The sequence below is a fragment of the Trichosurus vulpecula genome, chromosome 6, assembly GCF_011100635.1.
Source record: "Trichosurus vulpecula isolate mTriVul1 chromosome 6, mTriVul1.pri, whole genome shotgun sequence".
Lineage (NCBI taxonomy): Eukaryota > Metazoa > Chordata > Mammalia > Diprotodontia > Phalangeridae > Trichosurus > Trichosurus vulpecula.
The window spans coordinates 259,974,487-259,982,427 of record NC_050578.1 but is presented as its reverse complement, the minus strand read 5'-3'; the positions used below and the strand labels follow the sequence as shown (position 1 = coordinate 259,982,427).

The window sequence follows — 7,941 nt, the reverse complement described above, 5'->3', positions numbered from 1 at the left end:
GCCTTGGAGCATGATACTCAGTTTGGCTGGGTAGGTGATTCTTGGTTTTAATCCTAGTTCCTTTGACCTCCAGAATATCATTCCAAGCCCATCAATCCCTTAATGTTGAAGCTGCTAGATCTTGTATTATCCTGATTGTGTTTCCCCAATACTCAAATTGTTTCTCTCTTGCTGCTTGATATATATTCTCCTTGACCTGGGAACTCTGGAATTTGGCTACAATATTCCTAGGAGTTTTCTTTTCGGGATCATTTTTCAAGAGGGGATTGGTGGATTCTTTCCATTTCTATTTTACCCTCTGGTTCTAGAATATCAGGGCAGTTCTCCTTGATAATTTCTTGAAAGATGATGTCTGGGCACTTTTTTTGATCATGGCTTTCAGGTATTCCACTAATTTTAAAATTATCTTTCCTGGATCTATTCTCCAGGTCAGTGGTTTTTCCAATGAGATATTTCACATTGTCTTCCACTTTTTCATTCTTTTGGTTCTGTTTTATAATTTTGTGATTTCTCATAAAGTCACTAGCTTCCACTTGCTCCAATCTAAGTTTTAAGGTAGTATTTTCTTCAGTGGTCTCTTGGATATCCTTTTCCATTTGGCTAATTCTGCCTTTTAAGGCATTCTTCTCCTCATTGGTTTTTTGGAACTCTTTGGCCATTTGTGTTAGTTTATTTTTAAGGTGTTATTTTCTTCAGTATTTTGAGGGGTCTCTTTTAGCAAGTCATTGACTCATTTTTCATGATTTTCTTGCATCACTCTCAATTCTCCTCCCAATTTTTCCTCTACTTCTCTTACTTGCTTTTCCAAATCCTTTTTGAACTCTTCCATGAACAATTCATATTTTTTGGAGGCTTCTGACATGGGCTCTTTGACTTTGTTGACTTCTTCTGGCTGTATGTTTAGATCTTCTTTGTCACTAAAAAAGGACTCAATAGTCTGAGTCCTTTTTTGCTGCTTGTTCATGTTCCCAGACAACTGTTTGACCCTTGAACTTGAATTTTTGTCAGGGTATGACTGCATTCAGAGTGGCGAGTGCTTTGTCCCAAGTTTCAGGGGTCTGGTGCTACTGTTTTCAGAGCTACTTCTACACAGCAAGCTCTGCCACAGCAATGCTCCTCCTCCCCGAAGAACTGCCAACCAGGACCGTGACTCAGATCCAAGTGGGTCAAAGCAAGTGAACCCTGCCTCTGCATCAGCAAAGTGCTCCCTGCCCTCCCACTTTGATCTGCCCCTTGATTCCTCCAACTGGGTAGGCCTGGGGCTGGAGGCAACCACAGCTGGAGCTCCAGAAGCAGTCGCAGGAGCTTCCTGCTGCTACTGCTGTACCACCTCCACTGCAACACCCAAGGGCTGAGACCAGACCACGCACTTCTCCCACCTGGATCCAGCAGTTTTCCCATTCAGCTGCTAAGTTGTCTCCCCAGAGACCATCCAGGCCATCCTGGGCTGAAGACCTACTTCCCTCTGTTATTTTGCAGGTTCTGTAGCTCTAGAATTTGTTCTGAGCCATTTTACAAGTGTTTGGAGGCATTTGGGGGAGAGCCTAAGTGAGTCCCTGTTTTCCAGCCACCATCTTGGCTCTACCTCTCTCTCTCTCTCTCTCTCTCTCTCTCTCTCTCTCTCTCTCTCTGTGAGTGTGTGTGTGTGTGTGTGTATGTGTGTGTGTGTGTGTGTATACACATGCATGTATGTATGTTCTTTATAGAACTGGAGCAAATGCTGGCACATTAAGATGTCCCTAGTGACAACTGGCATTTCTAATACTCATGTCTATGTTAGGCAGAAAAAAGAAGCAGTTCCTACCCTCAACAAGCCTATATTCTCCTGGGCAGTCTGTGTTCAGGAAAGCAATCAATTTAATGAAAATTTTGACAAATATACTAACTGAAATGGATGACTTTAGTCTAAGTAAACAATGACTTGAAAAGCCATGGACTTTGAAGTTCTCTTGAAACAAAAGGCTGGTAGGGGAGGAGAATTTCCCTACTAGGACTAGACTGTCCAAATGAGGTCCAGAGAGATCACTCCCTCCCAAAAACCCACTTCCTGCTTGCCCTTACCTTATCTGACACACAATGCATAGGGAATGGAAGCCCTGGTGTAACAGAGTATGGGGGCACCTGGACATTTTTAATTTTAAGAATATACCATAGGATATAACTTCCTGCCATGAGCCTGAGGGATGTGAACACTGAGACCATCCTAACTGAGCAGGATTGCCCATCACTGTGGAAACAGTCCCAATATGTCCTAGAGAAATGCATTCATTCCTAAGTTTTATCACAAATTTCTTTGCTTTGCGAGGGGGAAACTTCAAAAGAAAGCAGAAATGCACAACAAGGTAATGGTATTGGGAAGAGGAGGGAGCCTCAGTGGCATCGACAGTAAAAAAAAAATCTTGTCAGGAATACCAAAGTCTAGACTTAGGGGTCCTCAATTAGCATAAATCATATGTCCCTACCTCCCTAATATCTATGATACTTCCTGACGCTCATCTTCTCCTCCCCTATTAGGAAGAGAAAAAGTTTCTCCTCTAGCATATCACATAAGCTCCTTTGGAGACTTTAATTGACTTACAGTCATTGTTGAAGAGAATTTGCACCCGAGACAAAACCTAATTTCTTCCTCTTCTTCTTTAAGAAACTTCCCAATTTCCCCAAGCCAAGAATGTCACTCTTCCACAAGATGATGATAATAGCAACTCTTGGGGGAGATGAGGTCAGACTCAACTTTCCCTATAATTGCTGCCCTGCCAGTACCCACCTCATGCATAATCCCGCACCAAATGGCACAGCTCTACCTCCTGTCCTGGCAACAGAGAACAACATGGTGAGTAACTGAAGGTCAGTCTCAGAGACAGGGATTGGTAGAAAGCAATCTCAGTGGCTCTCTGAGTGGTGGGGATGTGGCAGAAATTTGAGGGAAGTTGCCTAAATAGGGATATGTATTGGGAAAAAGAAAAGGCATTGTACCTGCAATGGGAAATGGTTAGGCTTTTTTCTCTGTTTTCTCCCTGCTCTGTACCCTACCCTCCTAGACTAGGGCAGAGGAACATATGTGAGATGGGAGGAGGGAGAAATCTCAGTGCTAGACCTAGGTGATGAAAAAATTCTGCCTCAATAGCAACTCCAAAATCATACGGAGCCCCAGTGAATTATTGCTTCAAGAGCCTGATGAAGGGAAGGGCTGTAGTTACTGTGTGGCCCCTGCCTAAGGAACAGGAGTTCCTGAGCTCTAATAGAGCTCCTTTCAGCTGAGAGAGAAGGTAACGTGTCTATGGATCTCAAGACACCACAAAGGAAGTTCAAGATCATGACTATTTTCCTATGTTTAGAGATAAGTATTGGAGGCAAGAGCCTTGGCTTCTGCTCCCAGATCCTTTAGTTTCTCTGCTTCCACCTAGCCCCAATATGCAACAGCATTGTTCTCTGTGAATCAATTATTAAATCAATAGGCAATTATTAATCAGTTACTTTATGTCAGATATTAAGTCTAAGTCTCACCTCTGAGACAGAAAAGACTTTTTGGTTCCATTGACAACATACAGAGTGAACCTGAGCTGTCCAGCCCACTCAATCAATTGTCTGTGCATGAGTCAGAGTAGGCTATGAAGGGAAGTGAGGAATGGAGAGAGATAATAAGCATTTATTAAGTTCCTGCTATATTCTAGGAACTGTGCTAAGCATTTTACAAATAATATTAGAAACAGAATTAGGGTTATTATCATCATCAGTGTTAGCCAAGATCTACTCAATCTTCCATATCCAGGTGCTGAATTGGAGTAGACTGGGACAGATCCTAACTGAGAGACCCTGGTGAGATATTACTGTTTCTTCATTGGAAAACATGATTACATTAGGCTGGACACATAGGCAAAAATGCATATTTTCAAGAAATGAAATGAATGAAATTTTCAACAACATTTTATTTAAGTGGAATATCAACAAATAACATCTTCAATATAATTTCCATCATTTGTGATGCAAAAGTTGATGTGCTTTGCAAGATTCACATGAACCCGATGCAATAACTCCACATTGCCATCAATTGCCTATGTGTCCAGATTTTAGGAATACCCTGTATAGTACTGTATGACTCCTGAGCAGGGGGATTGGGGACTGCCACAAGATACTGATATTTAAAGGTGCTAATAGCAATCATGTTCCTTAAGGAAATTAAAAAACATATATTTATTGTAATGACCCTGTAATTTTATCCAAGTGAGGACATCCTAGTAAGGTAACTGTCTCCAGCAATGCAGATCAGCAACTGCTCTGTAGTTTATAATCTTAAAGATTTGCTTGGACCACTGAGCCATTAAATGACATACCCAGAGAAACACAAGCTGGTTGGCATCATAGAAAATTCTATAACCCAAGTTTTTCTGACTTGAAGGACAGAGCTCTAACCATACTAACACACAGCCTAGCAATAGCTACTTAGCCAAAATAATGACTTGAAATAGGAAGCTACCAGATGGTCTGTTTCTCCCATCCCTGCCCCACAGTTGATGACTTCAATAGCCTGGTTCCTTCCATGAACCTGACAGGGCCCTGTTTTCTCCATAGACATGGGTTCCCCCAAAAGTATTCTGAGATCTTAGTCTACATGGACCACTGCTTCCTAGGATCCAACCTCTCTTCCTAGGTTCACTTCCCCTGACACACATACACTTGCTCAATTGTATTTGCATTAAAATATTGATTTTATAGGTCCATTGGCCCTTTCAATGGGCACCTTTAGGAGTCTTTATACAGGGCAGTAAGACTTCAGCTCATTATGTCTGGGTTAATCTCTGGTTGTATTCAGAGCACTGGGCTTCGCACATGGTGGGATGGGGAGGTGGGCAAGGAGAGACACAAATGTTTAGACCAGAGTAGGTCTCAGCTCTCCTAGAGACATAAGCTAGTGGGAGGGAATGTGGGGAAGAGGTCTACGGAAACCAGAATTCTAATGTCAAATATAACAGGCAATATAAGCATGAGTAGTATACAAATTCATTCTACATGTGATTTCAGCCAACAAATAGCTCAGTTCTTGAATAATTACAATGGTGGACAATGACTAGCATTTACGTAGTGTTTCATGGTTTGGAAAGTACTATTCCTATGTTAACTCATTTTATCCTGAAAACTGTAAGAGGGAAGTGCTCTTTTTATTCCCGTTTAAAAATGAGAAAATTGAGCCTGAGAGAGGGTAAGTGACTTTCCCAGCATAGCAGACTGAGTATGTGTCTGAGGCAGGATTTGAAGTAGCACAAGGCTCTTCTGACTCCAGGCCAATCTCCATTCAGCCCAAAGCAATTTTGCTAACCCTCAGGTCCACCCATGTCATCTCCTCCCCTATTCCATAAGCTCCACTAGTTCCTTATCACCTCAAATAGAAAATCCTTTGTTTAGCAGAAAGTGTCATTTCAAATCTACCTCTTCTCCCATCCCCCACATTTCCACTCTTCTTGCACTTTGTTTTTGTTATTAAGTCATTTTTCAGTCATATCTAACTCTTGATGATCTGTCTTCGGGTTTTCTTAGCAAAGATTTGGGATTGCCAAAGAGTGATTTGTCATTTCTTTCTCCAGCTTACCTTAATTTTGTTTATGAACACTTGCTCAAAGACATTCCCTCCCATTTTCCTCCCTCTCTTTTCCCTCAATCCTACCAGTTTCCCTATTGAGTTTTATATAATTTTAAACCATGTTCTTGGTGTGTGTGTGTGTGTGTGTGTGTGTGTGTGTATAAGTATGTGTATAAGTGGTTGTATAAAAATATTCAACACTCTATTGTCCAATTCAGATGAAAATGAGGATCATGGGAAGTATGATTCACTTACTCCTTTCTCTGTTTATATTGTTCTTCTTATGCACAATTGTTATGTGTAATGGAACCATTAACTATGGAAAATGTGCATTTCCATACGGTTTGTAGAAAGCACCGTGGAAATGTGGAGACATAGATCGATATTTAAGTAATCTTGTGCAACCTTCTCCAGGGGAGACTTTAATTGCTCCTTGGGGGTATAAGTTTAGAGTATACATACATATATGGATAGGAATAGGAATATTTGTGTATATACACGTATATGTGTACGTATACACACAAACATACCCTCATTTTATGGCCTTGAGGTTTTTTAACATTAAAAGCAAAATATCTGACAAGTTTTCTAGTCACTGTCCCTTAAAGATTGATGGTGACCCAAGCTTACACCTGCAAGCTTGAGTTATTCTCATTTAATTTTAGTTACACAAAAGGCCAGCCTGAATGGCCTTACTGTGCTCCAGGAACTTTGCTAAGCACAAAGGATAAGAGCAAAAGCAACTAATACATTATTTACTTTCAATGAGCTTTTAAAAAGGAAGAATATAGAAGTGTACTGAGGCAAATACAGTGGCATGGTGAGGCAATGGAAGGGAAGTGACCTGCAGACACAGGCCAGGAAAGGATAAGGCAAAAACTTACCTATCACATGCGATGAGCCTGGGGGCAGTCCAAAGTACTGGTGGAAAAGAGGCGATAGTCATGGCCCAAGATGAAAAGGTATGACTTAGAGAAAGCTGGGAATCAGTCAATTACTAAGACATACAGCAAATGAATAATAAATATTTGTGAGTTGGTAAGTTGAAAAAATGTCTCATGAGTACTGGAGTGGTACCACTTATCTGAAAGGTTCACCATTCCTCATGTAGAAGGTGAGTAGGTTGTGGAATTTTATTGGGAAATACTTACTCTGGAAAAGTCAAATTCTCTCTGTGTTTCTTCCCAGGTCACTTTGGATCTGACAACAAAGCTCTCTGAGACGATCAAGGAATGATCTCTCGTAAAGGTGGCCTAGAGATTGTCTACTTGACTGTGCTTTTCTTTGGAGTCCTTGGGAACATGTCCCTTCTTTATCTACACAGCCAGATGTTTATCACTGGATGCAGGAAAAGAACCATAAGCCTAATAATCATCAATCTGGCCTTTGCCCATGTCTTGATGATTCTTTTCAGAGGCATTCCCATAACAATCAATTGGGGATGGAGATCTTTCCTAGATAATATCATGGGTAAAATCTTAACTTACCTCATAAGAGTGACCCGAGGTGTTTCCCTTTGTAACACCTGCCTCCTGAGTATCTTCCAAGCCATCACCATCAGTCCCAGCAGCCTTAGATGGGCAGAGATCAAATTGAGAGCCCAAAAGTATATTCTTCCCTGCTGTATCCTGAGCTGGGTTTTTAATCTTCTTCTTGATATTGTTGTGCCTATGAATTATATTAGTCCAAGAAACAGTAGCAATGAAAGATGGAGGATCGGGCACATTTCTTTTGACACACAAGCCATAAGTATGGTAAAAATTTTAATTTGTGAGTCAGTTGTTGATGCTCTGTTTGTGAGTCTCATGATCTGCTCCAGTGGCTATATGGTGTTTGTCCTGCACAGACACAACCAGCAATTCCAACACATTCACAGCACGAGCCTCTCCCCCAGAGCCTCCCCTGAGGCCAGAGCCACCAAAGCCATCCTGATGCTGGCGATCACCTTTGTCTGCTTTAACTCGGTCAGTTCCCCTTTTGTCATTTATGTAGCTTCTGCTAGGGAAACCAGACACTGGGAGCTACGTTTGACAGTCACACTTTCCATGTTTTATCCAATAGTCAGTCCTTTCATGTTGATCACCATTGACACCCAGAAGCCCAAGTGTTTTGCTACACTCTTAGGTCTGAAGAGCTCTGGTTGAGAATAAGTGCTGAGGAAAATGGAAAGAACTGGGAATAAATTAGAATTCAATCAATGGCTTAAGCTATATCACAAAGTTAACTCAAAATGCATATATAACATGAATTAGAAAAGGTTACATAATCAAGAAATTAGAGAAAAATGGGGGGAGTGACCTTTCACAACTACACAGAAAGGTAGAATTCTTAGCAAAACAAATGATAGGGCTGATCATAAAAACCAA

General features: G+C 41.2%; 1 pseudogene; it reads left to right on the top strand.

Annotated features, from left to right (window-relative positions):
* Nucleotides 1-2,809: 2,809 nt before the first annotated feature.
* Nucleotides 2,810-7,719, top strand: LOC118854976 (annotated as a pseudogene).
* The last annotated feature ends 222 nt before the right edge of the window (nucleotides 7,720-7,941 follow it).